This window comes from Leptinotarsa decemlineata, unplaced genomic scaffold, assembly GCF_025532065.1.
Source record: "Leptinotarsa decemlineata unplaced genomic scaffold, Ldec_3_MD MMD2_tig00026336_RagTag_RagTag, whole genome shotgun sequence".
Classification (NCBI taxonomy): Eukaryota; Metazoa; Arthropoda; class Insecta; order Coleoptera; family Chrysomelidae; genus Leptinotarsa; species Leptinotarsa decemlineata.
In genome coordinates this window covers 1,751,161-1,769,128 of record NW_027412692.1, presented here as the reverse complement: position 1 = coordinate 1,769,128, position 17,968 = coordinate 1,751,161, and the positions used below count along the sequence as shown (strand labels likewise).

At 37.9% G+C, this 17,968-nt stretch overlaps 1 protein-coding gene and 6 long non-coding RNA genes across 7 annotated transcripts in view; 5 read left to right on the top strand and 2 right to left on the bottom strand.

Annotated features, from left to right (window-relative positions):
- The window catches only part of LOC111503165 (uncharacterized), a 51,448-nt gene that overhangs the window by 24,168 nt on the left and 9,312 nt on the right, over nucleotides 1–17,968 (bottom strand). The window lies entirely within an intron of this gene.
- Nucleotides 625–3,292, top strand: LOC141485814 (uncharacterized). Its single transcript, XR_012467484.1, has 2 exons — nucleotides 625–2,792; nucleotides 2,913–3,292. It is a non-coding gene; the product is annotated as an uncharacterized lncRNA (long non-coding RNA).
- On the top strand, nucleotides 4,078–6,794 carry LOC141485813 (uncharacterized). Its single transcript, XR_012467483.1, has 2 exons — nucleotides 4,078–6,294; nucleotides 6,415–6,794. It is a non-coding gene; the product is annotated as an uncharacterized lncRNA (long non-coding RNA).
- On the top strand, nucleotides 7,580–10,296 carry LOC141485811 (uncharacterized). Its single transcript, XR_012467481.1, has 2 exons — nucleotides 7,580–9,796; nucleotides 9,917–10,296. It is a non-coding gene; the product is annotated as an uncharacterized lncRNA (long non-coding RNA).
- Nucleotides 11,082–13,798, top strand: LOC141485812 (uncharacterized). Its single transcript, XR_012467482.1, has 2 exons — nucleotides 11,082–13,298; nucleotides 13,419–13,798. It is a non-coding gene; the product is annotated as an uncharacterized lncRNA (long non-coding RNA).
- LOC141485810 (uncharacterized) lies at nucleotides 15,415–16,927 on the bottom strand. Its single transcript, XR_012467480.1, has 2 exons — nucleotides 16,150–16,927; nucleotides 15,415–16,061 (listed from the first exon to the last, which is right to left on the bottom strand). It is a non-coding gene; the product is annotated as an uncharacterized lncRNA (long non-coding RNA).
- Nucleotides 16,683–17,300, top strand: LOC141485815 (uncharacterized). Its single transcript, XR_012467485.1, has 2 exons — nucleotides 16,683–16,800; nucleotides 16,921–17,300. It is a non-coding gene; the product is annotated as an uncharacterized lncRNA (long non-coding RNA).

Genomic DNA, 17,968 nt, shown 5'->3' with positions numbered 1-17,968 from the left:
TTAGGTACTTTTTAGGTACTTTTTAGGTACCGAAGTCAAAAATTAGGCGTAACTTACACCGCAACTCAATACTCAAAGTTGCGTTGCTAGCATTATGTGACGCTAGCAACGCAATGAAAATAATAATGAAATAATGTTACTATTAGGTGCTAATTGAGTGCTAAACGGTGAGAATCGTAAAATTTTCTAATTTCGCTAAACAACAGATCTAAGAGACAGATCTCTCGAAAACGAGAACGAATGCTCTATCAGGTATAAACTAAGCGTGCTAATAAAGTGCTAATTAGGTGCTTGCAAGAAATTAAGATGAAAACGACCGCGAATAAGCGAAAAAAAATTCGAGATACCTGATTTTAGAAAAAAAATTACCAATTTGCAATAAAATCTTGAGATACTCGTAAACTAATACATAGACAATCAAAATAAAGATTACTTGACAAGCTGAAGGCTTGATAATCCGCCTTACTGACCAGATCTAGCCCCAAGCGACTTCTTTCTATTTTTTGTTCCCTCATCTGAAAATTGCGATGGCAGGACAGAGATTTTCGTCAAATGAAAAGGCAATCAATTTCGTGAATAATTTTGTAGAGAAAAACGCCGAGTACTACTTGAACAGGTTACATGTCACCTCACAAACCACAAGAGGGGACTAAATCATCTGTCGGTAACAAATAAGACAGATGGGTATCCGCGGCTAAGCTAAACAGTGGAGACGGGAGTGGGTTAAACAACTTAGCAAATTTCAAATAGATCTTAATGGGCGCCAGGTAAATTTAATCCTCCAGATACCCTAAGTAACTCACAATATCAATAACTTACCAATTAATATTGGAAATAAAAGATAAAAATCCCCAATATGATTTATTCAGTAATCCTAACTTACATGGATTAACCAACAACGCTTCTAAGACAACAATGCAATATTCACACTACTACGCGATGTTCAAATGTCCATACAAGAGCGCGGTGTATCTAACCACGAATTCAATCAGCCATAAATTACGGTAGTAACGACGCTCAAAAAAACTACAATACGTCGAGTAAAACTACCACGAAAATTGAGTAGGTGAAATCGTAAATACTAGTATCGGATGGTAAGACAAACTCGTTTGCGTCGCGTGAGCTCAGGCGTAGGCGCATCGGTGTCAATCAGCAATCGTGAAAGGAAGAATATACCTCAATTTCCGTTTCACAAATATCTATGTCAATCAGGTATCAATAACAAACTCTTAATCAATAAACGATAAACAAACACTATATCAACAGGTATCAATAAACATAAGGGCAACAATTATTCAAATATCTCAGTATATCACAAATATTCAATTAAATCAATTATAACTTGCGTGCTCCTTTTGGGCCACCCGGTATATGGTGTTAGGCTACCCTGTAGTATGGCGGAGATGGATCACCCTGTAGCACCGGAGATGGATCACCCTGTAGCACCACCAAGATAGATCACCCTGTAGCACCGGTGGATCACCCTGTAGTACGGCGGAGATGGATCACCCTGTAGCACCACCAAGATAGATCACCCTGTAGGGCACGACAAGCTGGACCAGTAATGGATCACCAAATAAGATCCAGAAAGAAAATAAAGGAAAACAGGAACCCTTGACGAAGACAAAAAAAAGCAGGAAGAAAAGCAGGAAGAAAAACCCTACGGAAGAAAATTCTCAATCAGAATCAGATGAAACAAGGTGAGATTCAACCCCCATTCAATAGGACTATTTGACTAATCAATACCCCTGGTATATTTTCATCAAGCAAAGTAGCAAGATAACAAGAGTATATTTTTGGGTGCCCTGTATAACCATATGATCCGTAAAAATCAAGAAAATTGAATGAGTGTTGAAACCTCTCTTCAATACTAATATTCCGTTGAGATATAACGATGGAACCAGAAATTACTAAAATCATTTAAAACACATTTAATGGTAAAATTCTTACCCTGGCCAAGGGGTTTTCTATACGATTCTTCGTGTGCGGTGTTCTGCACGGAAGTCCTGCTGGGACTTGATGAGTGACTGAGGGCCTTCTGTTTCTTATGAATCTAGAGACGAGAAACGAAGGTTGTAGAATTGAAGAAGTGATATCATAGCTAAGATCACATGAGAGATGCGACAGTGATTCAGACATACCTAATTTCGGAAATCCTTCCACCTGGCACGAGTTCGGTATCCACCACAAATCCTCAAAAGAGCTTAAGTTTCCGACTGCAAATATCCACACCAAAATGACCAATCAGTCTTCCACTATACAATCCTGACTTGTAGAAATAATCCCCGTGAAGGATGGCACAAATACAACCAAATATATCCTACAATCAGTCTGATGATACCCTTTGAACTCCGAACCAAGCTCACCGAAGGCTAACTTCCAAATACTAAGAGAATGCCACATCTGACAGCTAACCAGTTGTTGCCACAGTGCATCCAATCTACACTACAAGCACCAAGGGGGCGCTGTGCACAACATCATAAATCTAACAATTCCTCCACAGCCACTTGATACATCATCAACAAGTCCATGACCCATCAAAACTCCTTCTCAAAGCAATGCAACCCTAAAACAACCTTTGACAACTTGAGTAACCGATCAATCCCTCACCCGTGAACAACTGTAGAACTAGTTCGGTGTAAGTCGACGGAACGACACTACGAAAGTTCGGCAGATGTCAACCAACAGCTGTCTCTTAACCTTGTTTACGAATATTTACAAAATATATTGTTCCAACCTATTTTCAACTATTTACCAATCCTTATTCATGCGATGGAATAGAAACATATAAGGTAAGTCGCCATAACCTTCCCTTTCAGTACAAATATTAGAGCATTCATATTATGCAGAATATTTACCGAAAATATCAAACAGTATTCAGAAACCCAGAGGTAACTAATATTGTTTTTCAGGCGATATGGCTCTAATATGTCAGTAAACCTTCTGGAAGTGATGAATAACAATCTATGCAAGAAATATTCTCGGAAAGGTATAGGGAATAAGGCAGACAACGGCTGAAAAAAATGATAGGTGAAGAAAACTGAGAAACAAACAATAACAACTATTTCAACCTAGCGAGGAATTTCGGATCTCCAACGTCGATTGGCAATAGGAGAATGCGTAAGTACTGGTCAAAGCAGTTAGTCAGGGAGCATACATTTATTCTTATACATTTCAGGTATGGTTTTCTATGGAACGGAAGATTCCCATTACTATGATGTTAAATGAATAAAATGAACTTGTAACTGAATTACATTGTTAATATCCTCTGAATAAAGATCTTAAAAGGAAAGGTAGTGTTTTTGAAAGGTCACATAAGAGCAGTTTGATCTAGGGCTAAATTGAGACGTAACAACTTCTTTGAAAATGTAGGTCGGGCACACTGACAAACCAGATGTGTCCCTAGCTGTGACGAAAAGTTCGTCATCAATAAATGACAATTCTGTCGATTCCATAGTAAATAAACGAACAATATCTACAATATTTACAAGTAAATTTAGACCGTTACAATTCCCCCCTTGCCTCAAGAAAATTTACTAGCGTAAATTTTCATCAGCGCTAGCTGACTTTAGGTCTTTCGCATTCCATATCCCCTTATAATTACCGTCTTCATCTCTTAATTCATATGTCCACGGGGATACCCTTTTTTTTTCAATATCAATGTTCCGTAGTGGTATTAATAGAATGCACAAAGATTACATACATTATCAAAAACGTCAATATTCAACATTGAACAAGGACATGTCAACAATCACAAATTTACGTTTTCATGTATATATAAAAACATCAATACTATAGTTCAATAAAATAATGATAAAAACTTTAAAAACAAGCTTTTACTTAAGTGCCCTTCTCATCTAATTTGATTGCCATCGTCAGAGAATGCCGCATCTCTTGAACAGTTCCTGTAGCAATTTCTCTAACTCTAACCTCATACACGAGCTCATCTTGACTCAAACGGTTCACTAGCATTTTGCGTGACATGATAACAATTCCAATGAGACACAAAAAAAAATATTAAATAAAATGATCAAAAAAAATTTTTTCAAATTTATCAAAAAATTTTTTTCCAAAAGAACTATGAAGACGTTGTTTTAACGCGGCCCCACGTTGGGCGCCAAAAATGTCACCTCACAAACCACAAGAGGGGACTAAATCATCTGTCGGTAACAAATAAGACAGATGGGTATCCGCGGCTAAGCTAAACAGTGGAGACGGGAGTGGGTTAAACAACTTAGCAAATTTCAAATAGATCTTAATGGGCGCCAGGTAAATTTAATCCTCCAGATACCCTAAGTAACTCACAATATCAATAACTTACCAATTAATATTGGAAATAAAAGATAAAAATCCCCAATATGATTTATTCAGTAATCCTAACTTACATGGATTAACCAACAACGCTTCTAAGACAACAATGCAATATTCATACTACTACGCGATGTTCAAATGTCCATACAAGAGCGCGGTGTATCTAACCACGAATTCAATCAGCCATAAATTACGGTAGTAACGACGCTCAAAAAAACTACAATACGTCGAGTAAAACTACCACGAAAATTGAGTAGGTGAAATCGTAAATACTAGTATCGGATGGTAAGACAAACTCGTTTGCGTCGCGTGAGCTCAGGCGTAGGCGCATCGGTGTCAATCAGCAATCGTGAAAGGAAGAATATACCTCAATTTCCGTTTCACAAATATCTATGTCAATCAGGTATCAATAACAAACTCTTAATCAATAAACGATAAACAAACACTATATCAACAGGTATCAATAAACATAAGGGCAACAATTATTCAAATATCTCAGTATATCACAAATATTCAATTAAATCAATTATAACTTGCGTGCTCCTTTTGGGCCACCCGGTATATGGTGTTAGGCTACCCTGTAGTATGGCGGAGATGGATCACCCTGTAGCACCGGAGATGGATCACCCTGTAGCACCACCAAGATAGATCACCCTGTAGCACCGGTGGATCACCCTGTAGTACGGCGGAGATGGATCACCCTGTAGCACCACCAAGATAGATCACCCTGTAGGGCACGACAAGCTGGACCAGTAATGGATCACCAAATAAGATCCAGAAAGAAAATAAAGGAAAACAGGAACCCTTGACGAAGACAAAAAAAAGCAGGAAGAAAAGCAGGAAGAAAAACCCTACGGAAGAAAATTCTCAATCAGAATCAGATGAAACAAGGTGAGATTCAACCCCCATTCAATAGGACTATTTGACTAATCAATACCCCTGGTATATTTTCATCAAGCAAAGTAGCAAGATAACAAGAGTATATTTTTGGGTGCCCTGTATAACCATATGATCCGTAAAAATCAAGAAAATTGAATGAGTGTTGAAACCTCTCTTCAATACTAATATTCCGTTGAGATATAACGATGGAACCAGAAATTACTAAAATCATTTAAAACACATTTAATGGTAAAATTCTTACCCTGGCCAAGGGGTTTTCTATACGATTCTTCGTGTGCGGTGTTCTGCACGGAAGTCCTGCTGGGACTTGATGAGTGACTGAGGGCCTTCTGTTTCTTATGAATCTAGAGACGAGAAACGAAGGTTGTAGAATTGAAGAAGTGATATCATAGCTAAGATCACATGAGAGATGCGACAGTGATTCAGACATACCTAATTTCGGAAATCCTTCCACCTGGCACGAGTTCGGTATCCACCACAAATCCTCAAAAGAGCTTAAGTTTCCGACTGCAAATATCCACACCAAAATGACCAATCAGTCTTCCACTATACAATCCTGACTTGTAGAAATAATCCCCGTGAAGGATGGCACAAATACAACCAAATATATCCTACAATCAGTCTGATGATACCCTTTGAACTCCGAACCAAGCTCACCGAAGGCTAACTTCCAAATACTAAGAGAATGCCACATCTGACAGCTAACCAGTTGTTGCCACAGTGCATCCAATCTACACTACAAGCACCAAGGGGGCGCTGTGCACAACATCATAAATCTAACAATTCCTCCACAGCCACTTGATACATCATCAACAAGTCCATGACCCATCAAAACTCCTTCTCAAAGCAATGCAACCCTAAAACAACCTTTGACAACTTGAGTAACCGATCAATCCCTCACCCGTGAACAACTGTAGAACTAGTTCGGTGTAAGTCGACGGAACGACACTACGAAAGTTCGGCAGATGTCAACCAACAGCTGTCTCTTAACCTTGTTTACGAATATTTACAAAATATATTGTTCCAACCTATTTTCAACTATTTACCAATCCTTATTCATGCGATGGAATAGAAACATATAAGGTAAGTCGCCATAACCTTCCCTTTCAGTACAAATATTAGAGCATTCATATTATGCAGAATATTTACCGAAAATATCAAACAGTATTCAGAAACCCAGAGGTAACTAATATTGTTTTTCAGGCGATATGGCTCTAATATGTCAGTAAACCTTCTGGAAGTGATGAATAACAATCTATGCAAGAAATATTCTCGGAAAGGTATAGGGAATAAGGCAGACAACGGCTGAAAAAAATGATAGGTGAAGAAAACTGAGAAACAAACAATAACAACTATTTCAACCTAGCGAGGAATTTCGGATCTCCAACGTCGATTGGCAATAGGAGAATGCGTAAGTACTGGTCAAAGCAGTTAGTCAGGGAGCATACATTTATTCTTATACATTTCAGGTATGGTTTTCTATGGAACGGAAGATTCCCATTACTATGATGTTAAATGAATAAAATGAACTTGTAACTGAATTACATTGTTAATATCCTCTGAATAAAGATCTTAAAAGGAAAGGTAGTGTTTTTGAAAGGTCACATAAGAGCAGTTTGATCTAGGGCTAAATTGAGACGTAACAACTTCTTTGAAAATGTAGGTCGGGCACACTGACAAACCAGATGTGTCCCTAGCTGTGACGAAAAGTTCGTCATCAATAAATGACAATTCTGTCGATTCCATAGTAAATAAACGAACAATATCTACAATATTTACAAGTAAATTTAGACCGTTACAATTCCCCCCTTGCCTCAAGAAAATTTACTAGCGTAAATTTTCATCAGCGCTAGCTGACTTTAGGTCTTTCGCATTCCATATCCCCTTATAATTACCGTCTTCATCTCTTAATTCATATGTCCACGGGGATACCCTTTTTTTTTCAATATCAATGTTCCGTAGTGGTATTAATAGAATGCACAAAGATTACATACATTATCAAAAACGTCAATATTCAACATTGAACAAGGACATGTCAACAATCACAAATTTACGTTTTCATGTATATATAAAAACATCAATACTATAGTTCAATAAAATAATGATAAAAACTTTAAAAACAAGCTTTTACTTAAGTGCCCTTCTCATCTAATTTGATTGCCATCGTCAGAGAATGCCGCATCTCTTGAACAGTTCCTGTAGCAATTTCTCTAACTCTAACCTCATACACGAGCTCATCTTGACTCAAACGGTTCACTAGCATTTTGCGTGACATGATAACAATTCCAATGAGACACAAAAAAAAATATTAAATAAAATGATCAAAAAAAATTTTTTCAAATTTATCAAAAAATTTTTTTCCAAAAGAACTATGAAGACGTTGTTTTAACGCGGCCCCACGTTGGGCGCCAAAAATGTCACCTCACAAACCACAAGAGGGGACTAAATCATCTGTCGGTAACAAATAAGACAGATGGGTATCCGCGGCTAAGCTAAACAGTGGAGACGGGAGTGGGTTAAACAACTTAGCAAATTTCAAATAGATCTTAATGGGCGCCAGGTAAATTTAATCCTCCAGATACCCTAAGTAACTCACAATATCAATAACTTACCAATTAATATTGGAAATAAAAGATAAAAATCCCCAATATGATTTATTCAGTAATCCTAACTTACATGGATTAACCAACAACGCTTCTAAGACAACAATGCAATATTCACACTACTACGCGATGTTCAAATGTCCATACAAGAGCGCGGTGTATCTAACCACGAATTCAATCAGCCATAAATTACGGTAGTAACGACGCTCAAAAAAACTACAATACGTCGAGTAAAACTACCACGAAAATTGAGTAGGTGAAATCGTAAATACTAGTATCGGATGGTAAGACAAACTCGTTTGCGTCGCGTGAGCTCAGGCGTAGGCGCATCGGTGTCAATCAGCAATCGTGAAAGGAAGAATATACCTCAATTTCCGTTTCACAAATATCTATGTCAATCAGGTATCAATAACAAACTCTTAATCAATAAACGATAAACAAACACTATATCAACAGGTATCAATAAACATAAGGGCAACAATTATTCAAATATCTCAGTATATCACAAATATTCAATTAAATCAATTATAACTTGCGTGCTCCTTTTGGGCCACCCGGTATATGGTGTTAGGCTACCCTGTAGTATGGCGGAGATGGATCACCCTGTAGCACCGGAGATGGATCACCCTGTAGCACCACCAAGATAGATCACCCTGTAGCACCGGTGGATCACCCTGTAGTACGGCGGAGATGGATCACCCTGTAGCACCACCAAGATAGATCACCCTGTAGGGCACGACAAGCTGGACCAGTAATGGATCACCAAATAAGATCCAGAAAGAAAATAAAGGAAAACAGGAACCCTTGACGAAGACAAAAAAAAGCAGGAAGAAAAGCAGGAAGAAAAACCCTACGGAAGAAAATTCTCAATCAGAATCAGATGAAACAAGGTGAGATTCAACCCCCATTCAATAGGACTATTTGACTAATCAATACCCCTGGTATATTTTCATCAAGCAAAGTAGCAAGATAACAAGAGTATATTTTTGGGTGCCCTGTATAACCATATGATCCGTAAAAATCAAGAAAATTGAATGAGTGTTGAAACCTCTCTTCAATACTAATATTCCGTTGAGATATAACGATGGAACCAGAAATTACTAAAATCATTTAAAACACATTTAATGGTAAAATTCTTACCCTGGCCAAGGGGTTTTCTATACGATTCTTCGTGTGCGGTGTTCTGCACGGAAGTCCTGCTGGGACTTGATGAGTGACTGAGGGCCTTCTGTTTCTTATGAATCTAGAGACGAGAAACGAAGGTTGTAGAATTGAAGAAGTGATATCATAGCTAAGATCACATGAGAGATGCGACAGTGATTCAGACATACCTAATTTCGGAAATCCTTCCACCTGGCACGAGTTCGGTATCCACCACAAATCCTCAAAAGAGCTTAAGTTTCCGACTGCAAATATCCACACCAAAATGACCAATCAGTCTTCCACTATACAATCCTGACTTGTAGAAATAATCCCCGTGAAGGATGGCACAAATACAACCAAATATATCCTACAATCAGTCTGATGATACCCTTTGAACTCCGAACCAAGCTCACCGAAGGCTAACTTCCAAATACTAAGAGAATGCCACATCTGACAGCTAACCAGTTGTTGCCACAGTGCATCCAATCTACACTACAAGCACCAAGGGGGCGCTGTGCACAACATCATAAATCTAACAATTCCTCCACAGCCACTTGATACATCATCAACAAGTCCATGACCCATCAAAACTCCTTCTCAAAGCAATGCAACCCTAAAACAACCTTTGACAACTTGAGTAACCGATCAATCCCTCACCCGTGAACAACTGTAGAACTAGTTCGGTGTAAGTCGACGGAACGACACTACGAAAGTTCGGCAGATGTCAACCAACAGCTGTCTCTTAACCTTGTTTACGAATATTTACAAAATATATTGTTCCAACCTATTTTCAACTATTTACCAATCCTTATTCATGCGATGGAATAGAAACATATAAGGTAAGTCGCCATAACCTTCCCTTTCAGTACAAATATTAGAGCATTCATATTATGCAGAATATTTACCGAAAATATCAAACAGTATTCAGAAACCCAGAGGTAACTAATATTGTTTTTCAGGCGATATGGCTCTAATATGTCAGTAAACCTTCTGGAAGTGATGAATAACAATCTATGCAAGAAATATTCTCGGAAAGGTATAGGGAATAAGGCAGACAACGGCTGAAAAAAATGATAGGTGAAGAAAACTGAGAAACAAACAATAACAACTATTTCAACCTAGCGAGGAATTTCGGATCTCCAACGTCGATTGGCAATAGGAGAATGCGTAAGTACTGGTCAAAGCAGTTAGTCAGGGAGCATACATTTATTCTTATACATTTCAGGTATGGTTTTCTATGGAACGGAAGATTCCCATTACTATGATGTTAAATGAATAAAATGAACTTGTAACTGAATTACATTGTTAATATCCTCTGAATAAAGATCTTAAAAGGAAAGGTAGTGTTTTTGAAAGGTCACATAAGAGCAGTTTGATCTAGGGCTAAATTGAGACGTAACAACTTCTTTGAAAATGTAGGTCGGGCACACTGACAAACCAGATGTGTCCCTAGCTGTGACGAAAAGTTCGTCATCAATAAATGACAATTCTGTCGATTCCATAGTAAATAAACGAACAATATCTACAATATTTACAAGTAAATTTAGACCGTTACAATTCCCCCCTTGCCTCAAGAAAATTTACTAGCGTAAATTTTCATCAGCGCTAGCTGACTTTAGGTCTTTCGCATTCCATATCCCCTTATAATTACCGTCTTCATCTCTTAATTCATATGTCCACGGGGATACCCTTTTTTTTTCAATATCAATGTTCCGTAGTGGTATTAATAGAATGCACAAAGATTACATACATTATCAAAAACGTCAATATTCAACATTGAACAAGGACATGTCAACAATCACAAATTTACGTTTTCATGTATATATAAAAACATCAATACTATAGTTCAATAAAATAATGATAAAAACTTTAAAAACAAGCTTTTACTTAAGTGCCCTTCTCATCTAATTTGATTGCCATCGTCAGAGAATGCCGCATCTCTTGAACAGTTCCTGTAGCAATTTCTCTAACTCTAACCTCATACACGAGCTCATCTTGACTCAAACGGTTCACTAGCATTTTGCGTGACATGATAACAATTCCAATGAGACACAAAAAAAAATATTAAATAAAATGATCAAAAAAAATTTTTTCAAATTTATCAAAAAATTTTTTTCCAAAAGAACTATGAAGACGTTGTTTTAACGCGGCCCCACGTTGGGCGCCAAAAATGTCACCTCACAAACCACAAGAGGGGACTAAATCATCTGTCGGTAACAAATAAGACAGATGGGTATCCGCGGCTAAGCTAAACAGTGGAGACGGGAGTGGGTTAAACAACTTAGCAAATTTCAAATAGATCTTAATGGGCGCCAGGTAAATTTAATCCTCCAGATACCCTAAGTAACTCACAATATCAATAACTTACCAATTAATATTGGAAATAAAAGATAAAAATCCCCAATATGATTTATTCAGTAATCCTAACTTACATGGATTAACCAACAACGCTTCTAAGACAACAATGCAATATTCACACTACTACGCGATGTTCAAATGTCCATACAAGAGCGCGGTGTATCTAACCACGAATTCAATCAGCCATAAATTACGGTAGTAACGACGCTCAAAAAAACTACAATACGTCGAGTAAAACTACCACGAAAATTGAGTAGGTGAAATCGTAAATACTAGTATCGGATGGTAAGACAAACTCGTTTGCGTCGCGTGAGCTCAGGCGTAGGCGCATCGGTGTCAATCAGCAATCGTGAAAGGAAGAATATACCTCAATTTCCGTTTCACAAATATCTATGTCAATCAGGTATCAATAACAAACTCTTAATCAATAAACGATAAACAAACACTATATCAACAGGTATCAATAAACATAAGGGCAACAATTATTCAAATATCTCAGTATATCACAAATATTCAATTAAATCAATTATAACTTGCGTGCTCCTTTTGGGCCACCCGGTATATGGTGTTAGGCTACCCTGTAGTATGGCGGAGATGGATCACCCTGTAGCACCGGAGATGGATCACCCTGTAGCACCACCAAGATAGATCACCCTGTAGCACCGGTGGATCACCCTGTAGTACGGCGGAGATGGATCACCCTGTAGCACCACCAAGATAGATCACCCTGTAGGGCACGACAAGCTGGACCAGTAATGGATCACCAAATAAGATCCAGAAAGAAAATAAAGGAAAACAGGAACCCTTGACGAAGACAAAAAAAAGCAGGAAGAAAAGCAGGAAGAAAAACCCTACGGAAGAAAATTCTCAATCAGAATCAGATGAAACAAGGTGAGATTCAACCCCCATTCAATAGGACTATTTGACTAATCAATACCCCTGGTATATTTTCATCAAGCAAAGTAGCAAGATAACAAGAGTATATTTTTGGGTGCCCTGTATAACCATATGATCCGTAAAAATCAAGAAAATTGAATGAGTGTTGAAACCTCTCTTCAATACTAATATTCCGTTGAGATATAACGATGGAACCAGAAATTACTAAAATCATTTAAAACACATTTAATGGTAAAATTCTTACCCTGGCCAAGGGGTTTTCTATACGATTCTTCGTGTGCGGTGTTCTGCACGGAAGTCCTGCTGGGACTTGATGAGTGACTGAGGGCCTTCTGTTTCTTATGAATCTAGAGACGAGAAACGAAGGTTGTAGAATTGAAGAAGTGATATCATAGCTAAGATCACATGAGAGATGCGACAGTGATTCAGACATACCTAATTTCGGAAATCCTTCCACCTGGCACGAGTTCGGTATCCACCACAAATCCTCAAAAGAGCTTAAGTTTCCGACTGCAAATATCCACACCAAAATGACCAATCAGTCTTCCACTATACAATCCTGACTTGTAGAAATAATCCCCGTGAAGGATGGCACAAATACAACCAAATATATCCTACAATCAGTCTGATGATACCCTTTGAACTCCGAACCAAGCTCACCGAAGGCTAACTTCCAAATACTAAGAGAATGCCACATCTGACAGCTAACCAGTTGTTGCCACAGTGCATCCAATCTACACTACAAGCACCAAGGGGGCGCTGTGCACAACATCATAAATCTAACAATTCCTCCACAGCCACTTGATACATCATCAACAAGTCCATGACCCATCAAAACTCCTTCTCAAAGCAATGCAACCCTAAAACAACCTTTGACAACTTGAGTAACCGATCAATCCCTCACCCGTGAACAACTGTAGAACTAGTTCGGTGTAAGTCGACGGAACGACACTACGAAAGTTCGGCAGATGTCAACCAACAGCTGTCTCTTAACCTTGTTTACGAATATTTACAAAATATATTGTTCCAACCTATTTTCAACTATTTACCAATCCTTATTCATGCGATGGAATAGAAACATATAAGGTAAGTCGCCATAACCTTCCCTTTCAGTACAAATATTAGAGCATTCATATTATGCAGAATATTTACCGAAAATATCAAACAGTATTCAGAAACCCAGAGGTAACTAATATTGTTTTTCAGGCGATATGGCTCTAATATGTCAGTAAACCTTCTGGAAGTGATGAATAACAATCTATGCAAGAAATATTCTCGGAAAGGTATAGGGAATAAGGCAGACAACGGCTGAAAAAAATGATAGGTGAAGAAAACTGAGAAACAAACAATAACAACTATTTCAACCTAGCGAGGAATTTCGGATCTCCAACGTCGATTGGCAATAGGAGAATGCGTAAGTACTGGTCAAAGCAGTTAGTCAGGGAGCATACATTTATTCTTATACATTTCAGGTATGGTTTTCTATGGAACGGAAGATTCCCATTACTATGATGTTAAATGAATAAAATGAACTTGTAACTGAATTACATTGTTAATATCCTCTGAATAAAGATCTTAAAAGGAAAGGTAGTGTTTTTGAAAGGTCACATAAGAGCAGTTTGATCTAGGGCTAAATTGAGACGTAACAACTTCTTTGAAAATGTAGGTCGGGCACACTGACAAACCAGATGTGTCCCTAGCTGTGACGAAAAGTTCGTCATCAATAAATGACAATTCTGTCGATTCCATAGTAAATAAACGAACAATATCTACAATATTTACAAGTAAATTTAGACCGTTACAATTCCCCCCTTGCCTCAAGAAAATTTACTAGCGTAAATTTTCATCAGCGCTAGCTGACTTTAGGTCTTTCGCATTCCATATCCCCTTATAATTACCGTCTTCATCTCTTAATTCATATGTCCACGGGGATACCCTTTTTTTTTCAATATCAATGTTCCGTAGTGGTATTAATAGAATGCACAAAGATTACATACATTATCAAAAACGTCAATATTCAACATTGAACAAGGACATGTCAACAATCACAAATTTACGTTTTCATGTATATATAAAAACATCAATACTATAGTTCAATAAAATAATGATAAAAACTTTAAAAACAAGCTTTTACTTAAGTGCCCTTCTCATCTAATTTGATTGCCATCGTCAGAGAATGCCGCATCTCTTGAACAGTTCCTGTAGCAATTTCTCTAACTCTAACCTCATACACGAGCTCATCTTGACTCAAACGGTTCACTAGCATTTTGCGTGACATGATAACAATTCCAATGAGACACAAAAAAAAATATTAAATAAAATGATCAAAAAAAATTTTTTCAAATTTATCAAAAAATTTTTTTCCAAAAGAACTATGAAGACGTTGTTTTAACGCGGCCCCACGTTGGGCGCCAAAAATGTCACCTCACAAACCACAAGAGGGGACTAAATCATCTGTCGGTAACAAATAAGACAGATGGGTATCCGCGGCTAAGCTAAACAGTGGAGACGGGAGTGGGTTAAACAACTTAGCAAATTTCAAATAGATCTTAATGGGCGCCAGGTAAATTTAATCCTCCAGATACCCTAAGTAACTCACAATATCAATAACTTACCAATTAATATTGGAAATAAAAGATAAAAATCCCCAATATGATTTATTCAGTAATCCTAACTTACATGGATTAACCAACAACGCTTCTAAGACAACAATGCAATATTCACACTACTACGCGATGTTCAAATGTCCATACAAGAGCGCGGTGTATCTAACCACGAATTCAATCAGCCATAAATTACGGTAGTAACGACGCTCAAAAAAACTACAATACGTCGAGTAAAACTACCACGAAAATTGAGTAGGTGAAATCGTAAATACTAGTATCGGATGGTAAGACAAACTCGTTTGCGTCGCGTGAGCTCAGGCGTAGGCGCATCGGTGTCAATCAGCAATCGTGAAAGGAAGAATATACCTCAATTTCCGTTTCACAAATATCTATGTCAATCAGGTATCAATAACAAACTCTTAATCAATAAACGATAAACAAACACTATATCAACAGGTATCAATAAACATAAGGGCAACAATTATTCAAATATCTCAGTATATCACAAATATTCAATTAAATCAATTATAACTTGCGTGCTCCTTTTGGGCCACCCGGTATATGGTGTTAGGCTACCCTGTAGTATGGCGGAGATGGATCACCCTGTAGCACCGGAGATGGATCACCCTGTAGCACCACCAAGATAGATCACCCTGTAGCACCGGTGGATCACCCTGTAGTACGGCGGAGATGGATCACCCTGTAGCACCACCAAGATAGATCACCCTGTAGGGCACGACAAGCTGGACCAGTAATGGATCACCAAATAAGATCCAGAAAGAAAATAAAGGAAAACAGGAACCCTTGACGAAGACAAAAAAAAGCAGGAAGAAAAGCAGGAAGAAAAACCCTACGGAAGAAAATTCTCAATCAGAATCAGATGAAACAAGGTGAGATTCAACCCCCATTCAATAGGACTATTTGACTAATCAATACCCCTGGTATATTTTCATCAAGCAAAGTAGCAAGATAACAAGAGTATATTTTTGGGTGCCCTGTATAACCATATGATCCGTAAAAATCAAGAAAATTGAATGAGTGTTGAAACCTCTCTTCAATACTAATATTCCGTTGAGATATAACGATGGAACCAGAAATTACTAAAATCATTTAAAACACATTTAATGGTAAAATTCTTACCCTGGCCAAGGGGTTTTCTATACGATTCTTCGTGTGCGGTGTTCTGCACGGAAGTCCTGCTGGGACTTGATGAGTGACTGAGGGCCTTCTGTTTCTTATGAATCTAGAGACGAGAAACGAAGGTTGTAGAATTGAAGAAGTGATATCATAGCTAAGATCACATGAGAGATGCGACAGTGATTCAGACATACCTAATTTCGGAAATCCTTCCACCTGGCACGAGTTCGGTATCCACCACAAATCCTCAAAAGAGCTTAAGTTTCCGACTGCAAATATCCACACCAAAATGACCAATCAGTCTTCCACTATACAATCCTGACTTGTAGAAATAATCCCCGTGAAGGATGGCACAAATACAACCAAATATATCCTACAATCAGTCTGATGATACCCTTTGAACTCCGAACCAAGCTCACCGAAGGCTAACTTCCAAATACTAAGAGAATGCCACATCTGACAGCTAACCAGTTGTTGCCACAGTGCATCCAATCTACACTACAAGCACCAAGGGGGCGCTGTGCACAACATCATAAATCTAACAATTCCTCCACAGCCACTTGATACATCATCAACAAGTCCATGACCCATCAAAACTCCTTCTCAAAGCAATGCAACCCTAAAACAACCTTTGACAACTTGAGTAACCGATCAATCCCTCACCCGTGAACAACTGTAGAACTAGTTCGGTGTAAGTCGACGGAACGACACTACGAAAGTTCGGCAGATGTCAACCAACAGCTGTCTCTTAACCTTGTTTACGAATATTTACAAAATATATTGTTCCAACCTATTTTCAACTATTTACCAATCCTTATTCATGCGATGGAATAGAAACATATAAGGTAAGTCGCCATAACCTTCCCTTTCAGTACAAATATTAGAGCATTCATATTATGCAGAATATTTACCGAAAATATCAAACAGTATTCAGAAACCCAGAGGTAACTAATATTGTTTTTCAGGCGATATGGCTCTAATATGTCAGTAAACCTTCTGGAAGTGATGAATAACAATCTATGCAAGAAATATTCTCGGAAAGGTATAGGGAATAAGGCAGACAACGGCTGAAAAAAATGATAGGTGAAGAAAACTGAGAAACAAACAATAACAACTATTTCAACCTAGCGAGGAATTTCGGATCTCCAACGTCGATTGGCAATAGGAGAATGCGTAAGTACTGGTCAAAGCAGTTAGTCAGGGAGCATACATTTATTCTTATACATTTCAGGTATGGTTTTCTATGGAACGGAAGATTCCCATTACTATGATGTTAAATGAATAAAATGAACTTGTAACTGAATTACATTGTTAATATCCTCTGAATAAAGATCTTAAAAGGAAAGGTAGTGTTTTTGAAAGGTCACATAAGAGCAGTTTGATCTAGGGCTAAATTGAGACGTAACAACTTCTTTGAAAATGTAGGTCGGGCACACTGACAAACCAGATGTGTCCCTAGCTGTGACGAAAAGTTCGTCATCAATAAATGACAATTCTGTCGATTCCATAGTAAATAAACGAACAATATCTACAATATTTACAAGTAAATTTAGACCGTTACATACAGAGATGGGAGCATCGCTGGGAGAAATGTGTGGAGTTATAAGAAGACTATGTTGAAAAAAAAACTAAAAAAGTGTCTTGTATCCTTGTTGGGATGGAAACTTTTCAGATCGCCCTCGTAGATCAGCTACAGACCGGATTCCAGACATCACCTCTTATCAGTGCAGGAAAGATGTGACCCAAACAGTGGTGTGCCTGGGACTTGACTGACTTCAACGCGGCTCGACTACATGTATGTTCTATGATTTTTATAAAATACATTGTAAAATAGTTCAGTGTGACACTTCAACTAAAGAAGATACTGTAATGTGTAAATCATCTTCATTATTAAGTTACTAGTGTAAAATTTTTCATGAAAATGTTACTGATTTTCAATAAGTAGCAAGGAAGTTTACGCAAAATTATGGAATAGCAAACTGACCTAATTTCCAGAACCAGCTATTATTTGCA